The 19679-nt window shown below is 43.4% G+C and overlaps 1 protein-coding gene across 2 annotated transcripts in view; it reads right to left on the bottom strand.

Moving 5' to 3' along the window:
• LOC121857091 (cytochrome P450 2L1-like) overlaps nucleotides 1-17536 on the bottom strand; it is a 45080-nt gene extending 27544 nt beyond the window's left edge. The window contains exon 1 of one of the 2 annotated variants that reach the window (XM_042352952.1): nucleotides 17385-17536. The gene's annotated coding sequence lies outside the window, so the exon portion shown is untranslated. The remainder of the gene's footprint in view (nucleotides 1-17384) is intronic. The other variant, XM_042352953.1, reaches the window with a different exon arrangement.
• Between the last annotated feature and the right edge of the window lie 2143 nt (nucleotides 17537-19679).

The raw sequence follows: 19679 nt of genomic DNA, 5'->3' as shown, positions 1-19679 counted from the left end.
CCATACAGCCTCCATACAACCTGCATACAGATTCCAAACAGTTTCCATACATCCTCCAAACAGCCTCCATACAGTTCTATACAACCTTCATACAGCCTTAATACAGTCTTCATGCAACATTTCTAAGGGTCCATACAGCCTCCAGACAGACTCCAAACAGGCTTCATACAGCTCCCATACAGACTCCATACAGCTTCCATACAATCACCATACAGCCTCCATACAGCCTCCATGCAGATTCCATACGGCCTCCATAGAGTCTTCGTATAGCCTACATACAGCTTCCATACAATCTCCATACAACCTCCATGCAACCTCCATACAACCTCCATACATCCTCCATACAACTTCCATACAGCCTCCATACAACTTCCATACAATCACGATACATCCTCCACACAGCTTCCATACAGCCTCCATACAGCTTCCATGCAGCCTCCATACAACCTCCATATAGCTTCCATACAGCCTCCACCCAGCCTCCACCCAACCTCCATACAGCCTCCATACAGCCTCCATACAGCCTCCACACAGCTTCCACTCAGCCTCCATACAGCTTCCATACAGCCTCCACAGCCTCCATACAGCCTCCATATGGCCTCCCACAGCCTCCACCCAGCCTCCATGCAGCCTCCACAACCTCCATATAGCTTCCTTACAGCCTCCACCCTGCCTCCACCCAACCTCCACAGCCTCCATACAGCTTCGATACAATCTACATACAGTCCATACAGCTTCCATACAGCCTCCATACAGCCTCCACACAGCTTCCATACAGCCTCCATACAACCTCCACCCAGCCTCCATACAGCTTCCCATGTTTCATACAACCTAAATTAAGCCTCCATACAGCCTCCATACAACCTCCATATAGCTTCCTTTACAGCCTCCAGCCTCCAGCCTCCACCCAGCCTCCATACAGCTTTCATACAGCCTCCATACAGCCTCTATACAAACTATATAGAGCCTCAACTCAGCCGCCATACAGCCTCCATACATGTTCCCACAACCTCCATTAAGCCTCATACAGTCTCCCACAGCCTCCACCCAGCCTCCATGCAGCCTCCATACAACCTCCATAGCCCACAGCCTCCACCCAGCCTCCACCCAACCGCCACCCAGCCTCCATACAGCTCCATACAGCCTCCATACAGCCTCCTACAGCCTACAGCCTCCCAGCCTCCTCCCAGCCTCCACCTCCTCTATAAAGCTTCCACAGCCTCCACAGCTTCTACACAGCTTCCATACAGCCTCCACACAGCTTCCATACAGCCTCCACACAGCTTCCATACAGCCTCCACACAGCTTCCATACAGCCTCCACACAGCGTCCACATAGATTCCTTACTGCCTGCACCCATTCTCCACCCAGTCTCCAGACAGCCTCCATACTGCCTCCACCCAGCCTCCATACGGCTTCCATACAGCCTCCATACAGCTTCCATACAATCTCCCTCCATACAATCTCCATACAGCCTCCACTCAACCTTCACCCAGCCTCCATACAACCTCCATACAGGCTCCATCTATACTTCATACAGCATCCATATTACCGCCACCCATCCTCCATACAGACTCCATACAATTTCCACTCAGCCTTCATACAACCTCCATACATCTTCCATACAGCCTCCATACAGCCTCCACCCAATCTCCATACAGACTCCATACAGCCTCTATACAGGTTCCATCTATCCTTCATACAGCCTCCATGCTGCGTCCACCCATCCCCCATATATCCCCCATACATTCCCCATACAGTTTTTGGTAACCTCGAACAAAATACTAAATTCCTTGGGGTTATTGTTGATGAGAAACTTAGCTGGAGAAACCACAAACAAGCCATTCACAGTAAATTCAATAAACAGTTCATTATCATGTATCACACTCATCAGTCACTCACTCTCACAGCAATGAAAGAAATCTATTATGATCTTGTGTTCCCAACACCTGAAACACTGTCATACACTATGGGGGGCCTCTGGCTCTTCAAAAACATAACCCCTGGTTACTGCACAAAAGAGAGTTGTGCGGACAATGACTAACTTGAAGAAACTGATCACACAAACAAACAATTTGATAATTGAAAATTTTAAAATTCGAGGATATTAACACCGACTGCTGCGCCCTATTTGTTTAGAAATATGTCAATCATCTTCACAATAATAATTTCAAGCTTCGAAATAATTAGAGATACAACTTAAGGCACCCAGAGCTACTAAGACCACCCCTCATGCGTTCCTCTCAGTCCCAGACCTCAATAAAATATCATGGTGTGAAGGTGTGGAACAACTTACCCCCACCCATTAGAGCAAAGACTACGCCCCCTTCCTTTAAATCATCTCTTAAAAATATCTATTGTCTAAGTATTAATATTTTTTGGAATACCTACTTTATATTCCTGCTTTTATTGTACCACCAAAACCGTTTTAGCAGAAATTATCATGTAAATAGATAGAAATTACCGTTGCAATGAATATATTTGCCAACTAGACATAATACTGACAGCTCTGTCCTCTTGGTCCACCTTAATGCAACCCATGCAGTACTGCTTCCCTCCCTTATCATATTTATGGATATCAACTCCACTGTAAAGTATGTATATATATTTATAAAATAAATGTACAAAAAATCAATAAAAAATACAATAAAATTAATAAAATAAATAAATATCGAAGTGATACCCGTGGTAACATTCTTATATGTTCTTAATACCACCATGCTACGTGTAGTATTCCAGATGATACTAAATGTTACATAATACTTCCTTGAGATAAGTGTACAGTATATATCAGGTGCCTACAAGAGAGCTCAGGCTCTCAACTGTCTCAGCCATGCTATATAAACTGCTTCAATAACAATATACAGATTCCATACATTCTCCACTCAGACTCCTTACAACCTCAATACAACCACCATACAGGCTCCATACAGCCTCCATACTGCTTCCACTCAGCCTCCATATAGCCTCCATACAGCCTCATTACATCCTCCATACAGTCACCATACAATTACCATTGCAGACTCCACCCACCATCCATACATTCTCCACCCACCCTCCATACATTCTCCATACACCCTCCATCCAGGCTCCATACAGTCTCCACCCACCTTGCATAAATCCTCCATACAGCCTCCACCTTGCCTCCATCCAGCCTCCACCTAGCCTCCATACAGCCTCCACCTAGCCTCCATCCAGCCTCCACCTAGCCTCCATACAGCTTCCACCTAGCCTCCACACAGCTTCCACCCAGCTTCCATACAGCCTCCATATAGCTTCTATACAGCCTCCACACAGCTTCCACACAGCTTCCATACAGCTTCCTATAATAGCCCCTGTCTCATCAACAGAAAGATTATATAAATGGGTTAATTACATTTGAATTGTATACCATATCACCCCCTGTAATTTTCCACTGGATATGAGGTGTCATGTTCTTATCACGTGATTGGTAGCTTCCTTGAGGTGCGGCCAGTAAATGCTTGGATCAGCATAGAGAAGCCGGCACCCTGGAGGCATTGCTACTCAACCCCTCACACAAGTCGGACATGATTAACAGGTCTATTTACATAGCCTCCGTCCTTCTCTTAACACTCATTGTTATAGTGAAAGTTACGGTTGATTTACACTCTGGAATTGTATCAATAGCAGTTCCTAAATAAAAGGAGAAACAAACAATTGGGATTCGCTACTAAAACCCAATATAATATAAACGTACCAGCCTAATAACTTCGACAGAATCAACAGTTAACCGGCTATTACATTAGGTGGCAGCGGTTGTTTCGAATTTTGAAACCAGTACAGACATGACAAGTCGTCAGTGTTTTCCAAAACAAGAAAACAATAAACAGTGACATGTTACATGAATTTTCCGAGTGTAGTGATATATCCCGTAGTGAGACGATTATAGTTGAGTGTCTTTCATTCTGTCACCCAAAGTGGTGTGCAGAATTATTTCCAATAACCAATTCTGAGTTATTGTGACTTAATATCTTAAGAAAGGTTGTTAATACCCCTCTCTGGCAACACAGTGTGGCTGAGAAGTAATTTGCATGGTCAGTATTGGCCATCCTGTTTACTGGCGTTGCAGTGCTGCCACATACCTACAAGTTTCAAGGTTTAGTAACACGGGACCTTTCACCATTGTTTAAAAACGACTGTTGTGGCTTCAAGATAGAAGGTTACACGCTCTTCCAGTGCCCTCAGCGAGTTCTTTATATACAGGGCTTCAGAAGGTTTGGCACTCAGAAGCGGCTACATCTCATCAGCGAGCAGGAGACCTGAGTCTTCGACATCAGCCGTCTGAAATCAAGTGGAAGTGGCTTCCAGTCATGGAGTGAGTGGACTCGTCCGTTGCCATATTGGAGTGTCATTGGTTGCTAAGCGACCGAGAGGAGACTGAAGCATACACCCACCCACCTTGACCTTGGCTGGACCAGCTGTAAGGAGACCATCTGTGGCAGGCGGATCGCGTTTTCTATGAAGATGTCAAACTCCATCAATAGATATTTAGCGGTTCATTTACTTTATACACACATTTACATAGTCGATGACATATCTTCACACTGATAGGACATCGTGTAGGTTATATCATTGTTATAAGTGCCTTACTTATTTTCATACGTACTGACTTCCTATATTTTTCAGTATTTAATATCAGTTACTGTAAATGAGAGGCAAGTGTATTGTTATTTATGTAACTCATAGTGTGACCCCATAGACACTTAATGGATAAATTTTCAAAGTCATCCTCTTGGGACATCACTGAATTGGCGGAGCGTTTTATTGACGATTCATGTGTAGATGATAAAATTCAAGTTTCTACTGCAAAGTTTATCTTAGTGGATGAGCCCGAAACACAGGTGCAGACGCAGTTAGACAGTTCTGTAAAGAGTCGTGAGGATATTATAGACAATTCATTTGACGATTTAAACCGTCGAACCCTATGATCAGATAATCAGTATAGTACCTCGCCTGATCATACGCAGGTTGTTCCTCCTCCTATAATGCTAATATGTCGACTAACCCGGCAAATGTTTTTCACGTGATACCACGTGGGGATCAAGTACGTGATTTCACAGGTCAGGATTATTACCGAATAACGCAGTTCATACGAGCATGCCAGGATAAGATGGGCAACGTACATATTACAAATGTTATAATAAGAAAGCGTTCGTTCGTTCCCATATCCCGCAGAATTCCTTTGCCCAAAGCACCTGAAAGCGTATGGACTGGCTGACCAAAATTATGAGAAGTTTAAACGGGCTCTAATTGGTATATTTGAGTCTGGGTCCCACTTGGGCCAGCTGCAATGGATCTTTCGCTGGCTTGATCGTTTGGCACGGGTGGTTCATGCAGAAACCCAGATGGGGGCTGTCTCCATTGCTGGAGAGGTCAGACAGGATATGGAAGCAACCTTCCACGGATCGCGGTGGTACGACGACGATGGTAAGATGTCAACCCATCTATGGTCGAGCCCAGGAAGTGGAGTTTGTTCCGCCTACTATTCTTGTGGATTACGCTAACAAACTGGCACCAAAGACGTCTGGACCTCTCACAGCACGTAATTCCCAGGCTACGATGCCTACGTCGGTAGCGCCAATGCAGCCATTGGCTCCGATCAAACCTCAACACCAGGGGAATTACGATGCAGGTTACAATCATCGACGGTCTTTGAGGTGTACCCATTGTAATAAGAGGGTTCATACAATTGATGATTGTTACCAGCTCCAGGGTGGTGGCGTTAGAGTAACGGAGAGAATCCATCCCCCCACAGGCGCTAAGCAGAAGCAGGGAGCGCCCAAGACGTACACGGAGGCGGTCAAGACTACGTTTCACCCGGACAAAAATCAGGATCGTGGTGTGCATTCCATCGATCAGCATCTCACAACACGGATGAGTGTGACATAATGCTCAAGGCCAGGAGCGTGGACTCAGGAGTACCCCAGGTAACACAGCAGCGTAAAGCGCGTCATTACCAGTATAAGAAGTCGGGGGAAGGCCAGCACTTGTCAAAAAACGAGGAAGGATAGGTACATTGGTACCTGCTTCCAACAACACTTCTGTTGCAACCTCATTAATAGCGGCGCTTAGTAAAGTGGAAGTGTTGTCCGTCCCGGTGAGAGTTGGAGATATCAGATTGGCTCTGGATATTGATACGGGTGCATGCGCAAATGTTTTGGCCTTGACATCCTATCAGGAGTTACAACGTAGATTACCTCACCGAGATTTCTTATGGAGACCTACTGACGCCGATCTCGAGGGAGTATCCGGCACGCAGCTGAGCATTGCAGGAATTGTGACTTTACCACTAAGATTTTCAAGACGTGGTATTCCCTTCTATGCAGATTTTTATGTAGTCCAGCATTTTAATTTGCCAGCTGACGGATTGATTGGTCTACCAACACTCAGAACGAATTGTATAGATGCTCGTCCGCGTAATAATGCTATTACGTTTAAGGGTGTTTCCTACAACGCTATGCGTAATTCCGCACCATTGCTCTACGCAAAATCAAAAGTGTTGTCCACCATTCCCATTCGGAGGAAGGCGGATAATGTGTCGAAGCGAGCCCCAGACCTCATACACTCACTTTCCTAGCGTGCTTATAGCAGCAAGAGTTGGAAGATTGTACCTGCAGTATTGAAGAGTACTCTCCATTATCAGAATGAGGAATTCACCAAGGCCACTGTAGAATTACCTGACGTGTATACGGGGACTGATGTAGTATATCTCCCGGAAACGTGCAAGGTTAAGGGTTTGTGGTGCGAATCGACGTTGAGCACGATTAGACCTGGTGGTTTGACAGACGTTCTAGTTCTCAATAGAATAGGAGTTCCTAGGATATTGAAAGAGGGATGTTATTTGTGTGATTTTCTAGTATATCACAACAATGTTGAATTACAGCCTACGCGATTCCCAGTTGGTAGTATTGTTTCTCAATCCCAACAAACTAGGCAGGAGTGGATAGATCAAATAGCGCCACATGTTAAGGTGACTGATCATCCTCAGGGCAAGACACGACTCTTAGAGCTGCTTGCTGAGTACAGAAACATTGTAGCCTTGTCAGGGGAACAGCTAAGTCAGACAGACTTAATGTCCCATCACATATCATTAAAGGAGGGCACAAATCCTATCTATGTACCAGCCTACCAACTACTACATAGCCAGCGCTCTGTAGTTCAGGGTATGGTCCAAAATATGTTGGATGAGAACGTTATCACACATTCTAAGTCTCCTTTCAATAGCCCTTTATTCCCTAGTCCCAAAGAAGGATGGTGGTTGGCGCCCAGTTATTGATTTTAGGCGCGTCAATGAAGGTACGATCAGGGATAGGTACCTATGCCTTTCTTGAGTGATATATTGCAGTCCTTAGGCAAGGATAATGCTGTGTTTAGTAACTTAGAATTGCATAGTGGGTATTGGCAGATACCACTCGATGAGAAAACCCGAGAGGTCACGGCGTTTAGCACCCCCCTGGGCCACTTTGAGTTTCTACGAATGCCTTTTGGTCTCAGTAATGCCCCACTAACATTTCAAAGAATGATCAACACCCTGTTTGCCGGATTGATAGGTACCACAGTCTGCGCTTATTTGGATGATCTAATAGTAGTCATTAAGGATGTCGATACCCATCTGATTAAACTGCGTGAAGTGTTGGAAGAACTTTCCACAGCAGGTCTTAAGATTAAACTTTCGAAATGTGAGTTTTTAAAATCCAGAATCCATTTCCTTGGTCATGTAGTTGACGGTGATGGCAGTTGATGATAAAGTTAAAGCTGTATCTCAGTTCCCACGTCCTACATCAGTTGATCAAGTGCGTAGTTTTCTTGGTTTATCTGGATATTATCGTTCTTTTATTAAGAACTATGCAACATTGGCGTCACCCTTAATAAGGTTACTAAAGAAAGATCCAATGTTTGCGTGGGATGCTGAACACGAAAATAGTTTTGTGGCATTGAAGATAGCACTTACCAATGCCCCTGTTCTGGCATTCCCTGATTACACTCAAGCTTTTACTCTGTGTAGTGACGCTTCTGGACAAGGAATCGGAGCTGTACTCATGCAAGTGGATTCGAGAGGAAAGTTTAGAGTGATAGCTATTGCAAGCCGTAAACGTAATGATGCTGAAACACGTTATTCAGTAACGCATTTGGAGACATTAGCTGTTGTGTGGGCATTGAAGAAGTTTAAAGACATTATCTTTGGTTATAAGATAACTGTGTTTACGGATCATGCGGCAGTAACAGAACTCTTCCATGGGAGGAATCTATCATACAGATTAGCACGCTGGTATCCGATAATTCAAGAATTTGACCCCGAGTTTAGGTATTTACCGGGTAGGGCGAATGTAGTCGCCGACGTTTTGTCTAGAAATAGAGCACCAGTGATGCCTGTATCAACGTTCACTCTTTCACAACTGGAGGATGAGCAACGACGCGATCCGTTATGGTCAGCAGTCATTTTTGCTTTAGAATCGGGAGAGGATATTAAACTTCCCAAATTAATTCTTCCACTAAGTCAGTTTGAATTACGGCATAACATACTCCATCGATCGAAAAAGACGTCTGAGGGTATTGTTTCTTAAATAGTCGTACCTGACTCGTTGTGTGAAACGATTATAACGTTGTTCCGCGATGTTCCTCAGGCAGGTCACCAAGGACGTGACAAGTGCTTGGCGGAAATCAGAAAGAAATATTTCTGGAACACAATGAAGAAAGATATAGAATTACACATTGCTAAGTGTTTGTCATGCGCTCAGCATAAGGGTACTACAAGATCACCGGCCCCTATTCTGCAATATCCTACACCAGACCGTCTGTTTGACACAGTCGCTATTGACTTGTTACAACTTCCGAGGAGTCATCAAGGATCCTCGTACGTCCTAGTGTGTGTGGATCATTTTTCTAGATTTGTGGTTTCAGTCCCACTGAAGGATAAAACAGCCGAATCTGTGGCCTATGCCTTAGTGATGAATCTAATATCTCCATATACTACGCCTAAAGTTCTTCTCTCAGACAATGGAACAGAGTTCAAGAATCAGCGAGTAGCGCAAATATGTGCCCAATATGGAATACAGCAAAGTTTTGTGACAGCCTATCATCCACAGGCTAATGGCCTTGTTGAGAGAGCCAACCACAAGATCCTAGAGATACTTCGCCCGATTGTGTGTGATTTGCAATACACATGGGAAGATTGGTTACCGCAGGTTGCAGCGTCTATTAATGGGTCGATTAATAGCTCTACAGGCAAATCACCCTACTACATTGTTTATGGTACAGACAAATGTCTGCCTTATGATGTACTTACAGACAAGCCTGGCCCTGTTAATAATATGGATGATTTCGCAGCAACACAAATCCGTGTTTTTACGGATATTCATGGCCAAGTAAGAACACATTTAGCAGCGTCACGCGCTGAAATGATTGTGAAGCAACATAAACAAGCTAAACCTGTCGTGTTGCAGATAGGCGATGCTGTTATGGTGAGAGAACCTGAACGGAACTCCAAGCTTTCGGCTAAGTTTTCGGGTCCATTCCGCATTATTGCCAAAGAAGAGGGCAACAAATTTAAAATTTGGAAGCCTAATGCACAGATGGCAGATGTCGTGCCTGCGGATCGTCTTAAGAAGGCCCATGAACATTTACTATCCACTGATGGTATAATCTTATAGACACCTCTTTGCAGACAGTACAGAAGCAGAGTGTGGCTAATGATTATTGTATGAAGCTTCGTTCTGCAAGCAGATATTAAAACAAATGAAATTTTTACAGAATGGCTTGGAGCATCAATGTTCTGCTCCTACTGTTTTGTGGCACCATTGTGTTGACAGACATGTCCACAACAGTCCTCACGCCTGGTGCGCTTGTTGCACCCCTTGGACGTGTTTTCATTGTGGAGGACGTGGTGAACATCAAGTATGAGTTGCATGGACCGCTCAAGCTTCTCCGTCAGATGGAAACCGTCGACGCTCAACTACAGACAATCATTGACAGTCCATGATGATCTCCGCTCAACTCCTAATATTTCGACAATGGTTTCACAAACTGTTGAGCTTCAGCTGCTTCGTCTCAGAACCCTTCACAAGCTTCTCGTCGCTATCGGAAAAAGGATACCAGCGTCTGAGGATGATCTTGCAAAGGAAGTGCGTTCTCAAACACGACGAAATCGGGGCTTATTTAATTTTGTGGGTCTTATCAAAAGCACTCTGTTTGGCACAGCGACTGTCGAAGATGTAACTAAGTTAGCGGACCGCATGAACATTGTCGATCAAGCTGTATCTAAGCAAAATCGTGTTATATCTCAAACATTCCATGCGATTAGTGCTTTATGTATGTATGTATGTATGTATGTATATATATATATATATATATATATATATATATATATATATATATATATATATATATATATATATATATATATATATATATATATATATATATATATATATATATATATATATATATATAGAATCAAAGGTTAATGCTATAATTTCGGAGTCTAACCATATATCGAGGGTGTGTATAAGTTACAGAATTCAGTCCCTACGTTAGAATGGCTTCTTTATTTCTCTGAATATTTGCATGCTGCGGAGGATTCAGTTCAGGATATAATTACTAATAAAAATGAACTAATCGACAGCATAGTGGATGCAGGGTTAGGGCGTGTGAACGCAAAGCTTGTGCCTGTGAGGACTCTTCTTGATGCATTGCAGATTGCCAAGTTGACGTATCATTTAACTCCAATTTTTAACGATCATGAGGTGGAATACTATTACCCTCTGTTGGAGTCGACTCTCACGCACAATGCTATCCTTATCCACATACCTATGCTAGGGCAACATAAGTTTAATGCATGGCATTTAGAACCCTTCCTTTGGTATGTAAACGACACACTACTCTGGATAGGCCAAAAGAACTTTTGCTTATAGATGAAGAATATTCCTTGTTAACATTAGATGATCCTAGGGTATTATCGTGGTGTAAGTCGTCATATTTACATTTTCACGTATGTCCAGCCTATGTCTTCGCATTTATTCCTGCTGCAGAAGGGATATGTGAATTGGCGGTCATACAAACTAATGTACGCACAGCGCTTACGCTATGTAGCTATAGGCCAGTTAGTGTTAAAATTGTGTTCCATGCTCATCTGCATAATGTGCCAGCCTAATTAACTTCGACAGAATCAACAGTTAACAGGCTATTACACTCCACACAGCCTCCATATAGCTTCCATACAGCCTCCACACAGCCTCCATACAGCTTCCATACAGCCTCCATACAGCTTCCATACAGCCTCCACCCAGCCTCCACACAGCCTCCATACAGCTTCCATACAGCCTCCATACAGCTTCCACACAGCCTCCATACAGCTTCGACCCAGCTTCCATACAGCCTCCATAGAGCCTCTACCCAGCCTCCATACAGCTCCATACAGCCTCCCCTCAACCTCCATATAGCCTCTATACAGCCTTCATACAGGATCTTCCTATCCTCTATACAGCCTCCATACAGCCTCCATACAGTCTCCTCAGTAGTTACAGTTACCAGAGCGTTTTAGACTATTACAACGATACAAACAATATTACAGGATACAATTAAGTAGAAATGATAACACCATCAGTACAGTGTTTGATGATGATGCTCTGTGTGTGTGTGTGTTCCAAACGTCCGTGACCCAAACGTCCTTCGTTCATTAAAAGAGACACACTACATGCGTCAAGGGGAGCTGGTGGTAGAGCGGTACCGTTCTTGCCTAGCAAGAACGGTACCGCTGTTCACCTAGCAACAAAGTAGGTTCCTGCTGTAACTCGAAAGTTGCGAATTCGTATTCAGGGACAAGTTGTTGGAACTTCCAATAACTTGCTTAGACATAAACCATTAACTCTTCAGGCTTCTACGCCCTCGACTCTTCAGGCTTCTACGCCCTCGACTCTTCAGGCTTCTACGCCCTTAGCTCATGAGACATAAGGCAAGCATGAACTTAGCATGCTTCCCTGTTGGGCGCTGTAAACGCTTCTGCGCTTCACCTTACACAAGGATGTAGGGGGGTGCCCAATAAATGAAGAAAAAAAAACATGCGTCACAGTAGGTGATAAACAACAGCATATGGCAGGACATTATTTAGGGTATATCTGAGGACGAACTTTATGAGGACTGCGTTAATGCCATGACTCAGCTCACAGTCCGAAATCGCCTGTTAAACAATGACTCAGCTAGTGGAGAGAGGGAGTGGAGGAGGAAGAGGTAGAGGGGGAGGAAAAGTAGAGGGAGGAGGAGAGGTAGAGAGAGAGGAAGAGAAGGGGTAGAAGGGCAAGGTAGAGGAAGGAGGAGAAAGAGGTAGAGGGAGGAGGAGGAAGAGGTAAAGGGAAGCAGAGAAAGTGTAGATAGGGACGAGAGGTAAAGGGAGGAGGTGGAGGAAGAGGAAGAAGTAGGAGAGAAGGAGAAGTAGAGGGAGGAGGAGGAAGAAGTGTAGAGGGAGGAGGAGGAGGAGGAGGAGAAGGGGGGATAGAACTGGGAGTTCAAGGGGTTGTAACGCTCCATCCCGCACTTCAGAAACAACAGCATCACTTAAGGTCCAGCTCACCCACATACTTCAAGGACAGTATTGCGTCATACTTATAAACCTGCCTACATGCCTGCACGCCTGCCTGTACTTGCACGTGTCCTCTGAGATGCCATATTATCAATTGTGTGATAATGGACGCGTTGACGGTCCTGGATAAACACAAGAAATACACTTCACCACGTTCGTAGAGTGATACGGTATATAAAATTTGTAATAAAATTTTAAAGTCCTGCTTATAATAGTCGAGATAAGTTTATTTATCTAGAAAAATGGCCGCCATTTGCAATGACGTCACCACCTACCCTGCAGACGACGCTCTCTATCAAACTCACAGCTGAAGTCAGAGGTAGTACAAAGGTGGCCCCTTTAGACTCCAAATGCCACGTTTAGGTAAGTTTTAAGGGTTTTTTTTATGGTGTAGGTCATGGACATGTGGTAAGTGAAGAAATGTGATGCTTCAAACATAGGTTGGATGAAAATGTGATGCTTCAAACATAGGTTGGATGAAAATGTGATGAGGGATAGGGGTTGGGTGTAAATGGGACTGCCCAGTATGGGCCACTAGGCCCGCTGCAGTTTCTTCCATTCTTATGTTCTTATGGGCATAAAAAACTCCCATGTTCACACCAGCTCAGCTGTCATCTATTCTTACCTGGTAGACTTTCTCTTCTTTTTTCAGTGCATTTACAGAGTATATCAGTACTAGATGGAGATACAAGTCAATTTAGAAATAATAACATTGTCTGGACTTTGTTTGAAAATGCCTGCTGCTAGGTAAACATGACAACATAGTGCTGTTATTGTTTTGATGATTCACTAATGAACCACTGAGATATATCATCATTTATATTAATTAATGGGTAAAATTTTACTTTAACTACCATAAGTATTTGGATGCTTAGATTCGAGGTCGGCTATATTGGGTAAATTTAAAGTTTTGGTCATCCCTGGACTTAGACATGCAGACTATGTTTTTTGTTTTGTTTTTTTCCTGGTGGTTTGCGATGTGTTATGAACGATTTAGACCTTCATTTATCGGAAATCACTAGTTTTGAGTTACTAACCCCCCCCCCACTTACCGGTGTATGTTAAGCTAACCTTATAACTCATCGTACCCTAACCTAACCTAATCTAACCTAACATAATTATGACCTGTATTTTCTTATGCGATCGAAAAATGTTTTTAGACGAAATCCCGTAGAGATATTTTGTCTTATTGTTTAAAGTACTTAATCCCATAGTTAGAATCTTATGGTTCCCCAAATGACCAAAACCAAAATAATACCAATATTGTTTGGAATGTTTATACTATGAAATTTAGTAGGAGCAGCTAATATCCATTGAATTAGTTAATGTGCTTAGTAATATTTATATATTCAATATAGCATTACTGTGTTGCACAGTAACGCACAATTAATTATCTAATAATATTTATTTACAGAGCCGATCAGCCTAGAAGGTTGAACGACTACTTCCAGGGTTCATCAAGGCAGATGAAAGAAATTTACCAAAAGTAGATATCTTCATGATAGTAGAGTATTAACAAGAACTCCGCCATCCAGCTATGGAGCACGTTAAATTACATCTGTGATTTGATCATCTCAAGCCCATCCCCTGGCCATGGTCGTCCCTAGTCCTTCCACAACATTAAATACCTGTACAGACATCAGTGACGAAAACTTACATTTTCCAGACATGAAATAGAGAACAGTGATGAAAACTTCCATGTTGGAGTTATCGGTCTTTTGCATCATTTTGGCACCCAGCAAGTAAATACACACGATGATACTTGAGCAGTAATTCAGTATAACCTAAAAATATGGTATGTCTGTGTATATCAACATTGTATATGGCCACAAGTCCAATTATGTATTTCTGCTGTTAACAATGACGTCATAACCAATCACAGAGCTTTTCGCAGTCACGTGACTTTTTAGCAACTTTAACCCTTATTTTTTACACTTTTTTGGCCTAATTTATTTAAAAATATCATTACCATAGTGAATTTACGCGTTTTCTTTACCCATTGACCTGCCATCTTAGGAAAAAATTCCGACCGTCAACTCGTCCATTGTTTCCCGGCGTGTATACAGTCTACCTCTCACTCTTGGGTGTGAATAAATACGAACTTATTCTGATATTTTCGTGTCTGCTTCCCGTTGACTGTTCCATAAGTGTACAATACCAACCTCAGCGTGAAGAAGAATACAGTAGTTCCTTATACTCGTCGTTCCTGATAACTTACCCAGCTCTGGAATATGACCTTGTGTTCATAGCGCTTAACACAATCCTCACTGAGAGTACAAATAATACAAAAAATACATAAATATGCGGTATCAGTAAATTGTGTATTTGTTAACACTGAAAATTATTGTAATACAGATCATGCGGTATTTTTGTTGTTGTTGTTATTTACATTATATCTGTATTATTGTAGCTATTGTCATGCCATTGTTGTTGTATACCATGTTGTCGTTTCATATTTGTCATGTCATTTTTTTCTTATATGATGTTACCGTGTCATATTTGTCATGTCACTGTTGTCTTACCATGTTATTGTGAAAAAATTGTCATGTCATTATTGTCGTACCATGTTATCGTGTCATATGTGTCATGTCTTTGTTGTCGTACCATGTTATCGTGTCATATTTGTCATGTCTTTGTTGTCGAACCATGTTATGGTGCCATATTTGTCATGTCTTTGTTGTTGTACCATGTTATCGTGTCATATTTGTCATGTCTTTGTTGTCGTACCATGTTATCGTGTCATATTTGTCATGTCTTTGTTGTCGAACCATGTTATGGTGCCATATTTGTCATGTCTTTGTTGTTGTACCATGTTATCGTGTCATATTTGTCATGTCTTTGTTGTCGTACCATGTTATCGTGTCATATTTGTCATGTCATTACAGTAGTGCCACTTGTCCTTCAGGTTTGTCGCTGGAGGAGAGATGTAGAGTGTGACTGAGTGCTTCCTGTGTGTGTGTGTGTCGTCTGATGGAACACTCCCGTCCCCATCACTCTCACGTCCCTACCACTTACCCGCCCCCGTCACTCTCACGTTCAGCCACTCTCCTACCATCTTCACTCTCCCGTCCCCGTCACTCTCCCGCCCCCGTCACTCTCCCGCACCCTGTCACTCTCCCGCACCCGTCACTCTCCCTGTCACTCTCCCCCGCACTCTCCCTCCCGTCACTCCTCCCCTGTCACTCTCCCGCACCCGTCACTCTCCCCGCCCTGTCACTCTCCCTGCCCCTTCACTCCTGTCCCCGTCACTCCCTGCACCCGTCACTCTCCCTGCCCCCCGTCACTCTCCTGCCCCCTTCACTCTCCCTGTCCCCATCACCTCACGTCCCTACCCACTTCACCTGTCCCTGTCACCTCACGTTCAGCCACTCTCCCACCATCTTCACTCTCCGTCCCCGTCCCGCCCGTCACCTCCGCGCCCGTCACTCTCCCGTCACTCTCCGCCCCTTCACTCTCCCACCCGTCACTCTCCCGTCCCCGTCATTCTCCCGCACCCGTCACTCTCTCGTCCCCGTCACTCTCCCGTCCCGTCACTCACCAACACCTGTCACTCTTTGTATGACAACATGTATATACTCGTATGACTACATGAATATCATGTATATACCTGTACGACTACATGTATATACCTGTAATTTCCTTGTAATGATGCGTGAATTTGTTTTTATCATTACTTGTATATGATGTTATTAATTAATGTATTTACTTATATTTTTCGTGAATTGAAAAACAAAATTTATTTGAAAATTTAAAGTATTGTATAGCAATGAATGTTTGTAATATTGTATTTTCGACAAATATGATTAATGTTCTACATCAAACCTGGAAAAGATTAAAAAAATGTGTATATGCAATGTGCACACTTACTGAATCGTGTTAAATTACCAACATTACGCAGACACACACACAGACAAACAGGATGTAGATAATCGTGGTCCATGACTCAGCACTTAAGGTCGGCTGACGCAAATATATGTACCCACCTCTGTGTTGTACGCCCTGCTGTACCACACTGTTGTACTGCCCTGTTGTACCACCCTGCTGTACCTCCTTGTTGTACCACCCTGCTGTACCTCCTTGTTGTATCACCCTGCTGCACCGCCCTTATTTACCACACTGTTGTACCGCCCATATTTACCACACTGTTGTACCACCCTGCTGTGCTGCCCCTTTGTACCACCCTGCTGTACCACCCCTCTGTACCACCCTGCTGTACCTCCTTATTGCACCACCCTGCTGTACCGCCCTTCTTTACCACACTATTATACCACCCTGCTCTGTCGCCCCTCTGTACCACCCTGCTTTACCGCCCTTATTTACCACACTGTTGTACCACCCTGCTTTACCGCTCCTCTGTACCACCCTGCTGTACCTCCTTGTTGTACCACCCTGCTGTACCTCCTTGTTGTATCACCCTGCTGTACCTCCTTGTTGTACCACCCTGCTGTACCACCCTGCTTTACCGCCTATATTTACCACACTGTTGTACCACCCTGTTTTACCGCCCCTCTGGACCACCCTGCAGTCCTCTGCTACCCCTTGTACTGCCATCATGTACCCCACTCCCTGCTGTTTAATACGTCACTCTCAGCACAATCATTATCACTCTCAGCACTATTATTATCACTCTCAGCACTATCATTATATAGGTAACGCGACCATTGACTCGCTCACTCATAGTACTCACTCTTTTAGCAAATAATTATACCTAAAGAGACATATTCTAAAAAAAAATACCACCTGTATATAGTTTATCAATAATCTACAAAATAAGAATAAATATATTTACCGGATTTATAAACTGTAAACTGATGTGATGGGGAGAGTGAGCACCTGAACCTCTCGGTGCAACAACCTGAAGTGGACTGACTATAACAAACAGCAGTGACAGTGACAGTACCAGCGCTGCCGCAAATCCGTAACTGTCGCTGACGTCATATTTCTGCCGTTTTCTTTGTATATGATGATAAAAAATGTAGCCTTGTCAACATAACATGAATAACTAATGTATCAATAAGACCGATGTAGGCCTACTCAATATATCTTAGCTTCATTATTACTCAAGTGACAAAACAGTAAGTCGTTTGATAATGACATAAGTCTTAAGCACAGATGGACGACGGAAGCTTATCACACAGTAATGCAGAGGGAACTGCACAAAGAACTCCTGATGAGCCTGAAGCAGAAGACTGATTCTGGTGGGTCATATACAAGGTCGACGTAGTGGAGTTAAGTGCACCAGTACAGAGCCAGATAAATTTACAGGGGAGGACAGGGAGATACACTCCAGCCCCACTACCTGCCAGCCAGGAGACATGCAACAAAATTATAAACAATGATATATATGGCCACACCTCACACAAAAAAATGAGTATTGTATGACAAAGGAGGGAGCTCCTGAGAATGAAAGGAGACCACTAGATCCACTACCAAGCTGTAACTTACTACAGAGAACTACAGCATTTTCGGCTTGAGACTCGTGTTTACAAACACTGATAACTTTCCTCGACAAGAGCGGAGTTTGAAACTTAACTCAAAACCCTTTAACCTGATATAGCAGGTGCTGTGGAACTGTTGTATAAGAATACGAGAATCGACCCAGAGGAATGCGAGTTTAATATAGATGGATATAACTCATTTGCAAACCTTTCTCGGGCATCTTGTAAGAGGAATGTGGTTATTTTACGCTAGATAGTACCTTAGACCCAGCCACAGTCAGGTGGTGGGTGCAGGGGGAAGATACTGTTACGAACCCCTTTCGCCGCTTACCAGCTTCCACTGCTGGTTACCAACGGCCAGGTCATATATACAGAAGCAGTAGATATATCACAAGCATCGTCGAATTACCACTGGCTGTCCCGCCAGTCTCCGGTAATTTCCCGACAATCGGTATCAGTGTACAGACAAAACAACAGGCTAATAGATTTTTACCAGGTCACAGAAATGCACTTGTGAACTGTAGTCCTCTTTAATAATCCATAAATCTTCACAAAAACTGTTCACAGGGTAATCCTCAGAACAGACAGAAATTAAAAATAGCAAAGAAAAAAGGTTTTACTGCATTAATCTGCACCTCGAAGATGCCGGAAAACCAGCTTTTTAAAGTGAGGCAGATTGTATAAGTATGAAAACACAGAAGAAGACAGAGCATTCCACAGCTTGGTTATGTGAGGAAAGAAGGATGTACTTATTGTACTATAACGGGTTATTCTAATGTGACCGACATCCACAGAAAAACGGTGGGCACCGCGGGCAAGACATATAGTATGTTCCGAGCCCACGGCCTTGCCGGCGGTACACAGGATGCCAAATCTACCGAACATTGCCCGTTAAAGTACCTGTAAAAGAGAGAGAGTGAAGCAACATTGCGGCGGAGAGAAAGGGAAGAGAGATTGTCAACTAAAGGAGGAGAGTTAATAAGACGAAATACCTTTGATTCCACCCTATCTAACAGTTGGACAGAAGAAGAGCCACCCCAGATATGAGAGCAGTACTCCAAGTTAGGACGAATGAATCATTTATATACTTGAAGCAACTGCTCAGGAGTGAAGTAGCTGAGGCATCTGTACAGCATTCCCAACTTTTGGGTGGCAGCTTTAGCAATGTTGAGGATGTGTGACTTCCATGACATATTGGAGGAAATGGTGAGGCCTAACATATCTATTTCAGAATTTGGCAGAATAATAATGTCCGGAAATGTAATTGGTGCGAGATCATCTAATTTAGAAAGTGTAATTGGTAAATACTGTGTTTTATTACTATTGAATTTAACCAGGTTTCTACCTCCCCATTCAGAGATGCTGCACAGATCCGCATTGATAGAAGTAGTGATATCAGCTCTAGAAACATATCTAGTTTGAGATTTAGGAGGAAGGGGGAAATGTGAAGAAGAGCGAAGAGTAGAATCATCAGCGTAAGAATGGATAGAATTAGTTGTAGTGTGAAGTAAACCATTGATAAAAGGAAGGAAGAGAGTTGGTGAAAGAACAGAATCCTGTTGGACACCACGATTGGTAGAGAAAGAGCGAGAGATCGATCCCTTGACAACAACTGCCATGGATCGGTTCTCAAGGAAGCTAGAGAT

Source organism: Homarus americanus, unplaced genomic scaffold (genome assembly GCF_018991925.1).
Source record: "Homarus americanus isolate GMGI-L3 unplaced genomic scaffold, GMGI_Hamer_2.0 scaffold20465, whole genome shotgun sequence".
NCBI classification, from domain to species: domain Eukaryota; kingdom Metazoa; phylum Arthropoda; class Malacostraca; order Decapoda; family Nephropidae; genus Homarus; species Homarus americanus.
This window is presented reverse-complemented; position numbering and strand designations above follow the sequence as displayed.